The 2,500-nt window shown below is 39.1% G+C and overlaps 1 protein-coding gene across 4 annotated transcripts in view; it reads right to left on the reverse strand.

Annotated features, from left to right (window-relative positions):
* Sap130 (Sin3A-associated protein 130) overlaps positions 1-2,149 on the reverse strand; it is a 16,144-nt gene extending 13,995 nt beyond the window's left edge. For 2 of the 4 annotated variants that reach the window (XM_086546726.1, XM_086546725.1), the window contains exon 1: positions 2,018-2,149. The gene's annotated coding sequence lies outside the window, so the exon portion shown is untranslated. The remainder of the gene's footprint in view (positions 1-2,017) is intronic. The other 2 variants (XM_086546724.1, XM_086546722.1) reach the window with 1 other exon arrangement.
* Between the last annotated feature and the right edge of the window lie 351 nt (positions 2,150-2,500).

The raw sequence follows: 2,500 nt of genomic DNA on the forward strand, positions 1-2,500 counted from the left end.
GAAGCAAATTGAAAACAGGAAGGTTTTTAACCTATCATGCAACCTTTGGCAATAGCAATACCAGAATCAAAGTCTCCACACCTAAACTAACCTGCATTATATATACATATCCAGTACAAGAGTTATTTAAATATCTATCCTCTATACACCGGCACTCGCAAGAGCTAAGGAAATGACCTCTTTTAAAGGATTTCGGATTTAGCAGCCAGAGATCGCTACCCTCAGTTGGATGTCCGTCCTAAGCTCACACCAAAGCCTGGACTCAAACCTGTGCACAGTATCATTTGCCTCCTACAAGCACCTCCACCAGTGTTATTCAGAATAAGCAAAAATTACTAGACATCAAGAGTGGAAAAGAGGAGATTAACATGTCAAGACACTCTTTCCCCTACCTCATTACTCCACTACCTAACATCCACTCCTGGCAAAAGAGGTGTTCTAACACATAACACATTCCCCATAAATATATTCGTAATATGTATCAACTGTTCACGTACCTTTTCTTATGTAATTTCTGTGTTATCACACAGTAATAGGTTTCAAATCAACCTCTGCATAAAACATGGGGTGATTGTAAGCTCCAAGACACATTTTAACTATACATATATCAACTGAAGACAAATAACATGAATTTCCCTTAGTGAGTTTGAGTACACAACATTGACTGATACTCTGAGATTGAGAGAGAGAGAAAGATAGAGAGATCCCACTTTGAGGCCAATTACACCATTATATTCCCTATGGCAAATATTCCAACAATATACTCTCTCTGATTGGGTCATTTTCGTGTCAAAGGCCAACATAGGGCACTCAAGAAAATGAAATACAGTCAAATAAATTATCAACCACCTCCCACCTCCTCTATTAAGCTTTCTATCTTTCTAACAAAGTTGCTAAAATTCCCCTGAAATTTGACAACCACTAATACATGTCTCTGTATGCTTTCTATTTCTTTCACTTAGGCAAGCTGGAATCTCACTGCAATCCACAGTCTCACTCTTACTGTAACAATCTCACCTCTCTTCACAAAGGGAGATGAACCTCTTCTTTTATGGAATGCTGTTTCTTCTCTCTCTCTCATTATCTATCAATCTATCTTACCCTCCTCTCACTATCTATCTATCTTCTAATGATACTGCAATCATCTACACAAGTCTAAAACAAAGCTGCTCTCTCTCTAAAACCATGTACATTCTACATCAAACTAAAACCCACCATTCTGATAATACAGAAATAACCTCCAGTTCACATAGCACTCACAAGAACCTAACCAATACACAGAACAGTCAACACACACACAGAAATATCTTCACTAAGTCTATATTTGGTATTTCTTCACATGATCAAACAGGTCTCACATAATGGGAGGAACAGAGGGACAAGCTACAAGGGGGAAAGAACAGAATAATATAAGAGACAAACTAAATGAAATACAATCTATATTACAATAGCATTCTTCCGATACTGGGTTTTGAATAGGGAGAAGGTAGGTAGATCACACCATACAAAATTCCATGAACTATTTTTTTTTCTTTTTTTTAACGAGGTAGCCCTGTATATAGGCCGTATGAAAACATATTCTCTTACCCAAAAACTAATTATAATTATGCTTGCTAACTTGCTTAAGCAATTCTCCCACACTTCCCTCTTCCCTCGGCACTCGAAACCTCGCGCTCGGGAAAGGGAAAAAGTGGGGAAAATAACGTGAAATGCAACACTTTGGAATGTTAAGTGTGAAAAGAATTCTGTCGTTTTGGTTGTGTCGTTTTTTTCGCTCTTTTCGGCTCGATTTCGACCTCAGATGATATGAAATTGTTGAGACACGCACTCTAGAGTCATGGAATATGTGTATAGAGAAGGAGTTTATAAGGAAGGAAGGTGTAAATAGTGGTAACTCGTAGGTGAGATTTTCAAAATTGAATCTCCCGAAAGCATAGTAAAGTCTTCTGCCCTCATTAAGGCCTATTTCACCGTCTACTGCTCGGTAACTAGCACCGATCACCCCTTAGAACCTCACCTCTCTCACTCCTGCGCTGTGGTAGTAAAGGAAAGAAATCCGGAACGAGTCACATCGCGCAAAAAGCGAAGAAAATAAGCCATGAAAGTCCCCCTGCTCGGGTTCTTCCGCCAGACGCTCAACTCTCAGCTGTGAGAGACGCGCATGCGCACTGCGGCGCCGCTCGCTTCTCTCGCTTATTTTACGGAGATGGAAGGATGATTAGAGAATTATTTGTGCGGGATACGCGTCTCATGTTGTTTGAATTCGGTTCAATTCACGTTTAGCTTTTACAAGTAGTTATTGAATGTGTAGTTTCTTGAATTGCAATCCCGTAGGAATTTCGTACATAATCTGTGTCATATATGGGGTAACGTTGTCAGTTACTATTATTTAGTAGGTTGCATATGTCACCTAATATGTATACATCATGGATTATCAACTGGTGGATCTGAGAAAGAACAAAATTTAATATCGGTCTGTGTAAAATTTTATGGAAGACCA

This window comes from Penaeus japonicus, unplaced genomic scaffold (genome assembly GCF_977035675.1).
Source record: "Penaeus japonicus unplaced genomic scaffold, GWHDUDI00000001_assembly GWHDUDI00000018, whole genome shotgun sequence".
In the NCBI taxonomy this organism is placed as follows: domain Eukaryota; kingdom Metazoa; phylum Arthropoda; class Malacostraca; order Decapoda; family Penaeidae; genus Penaeus; species Penaeus japonicus.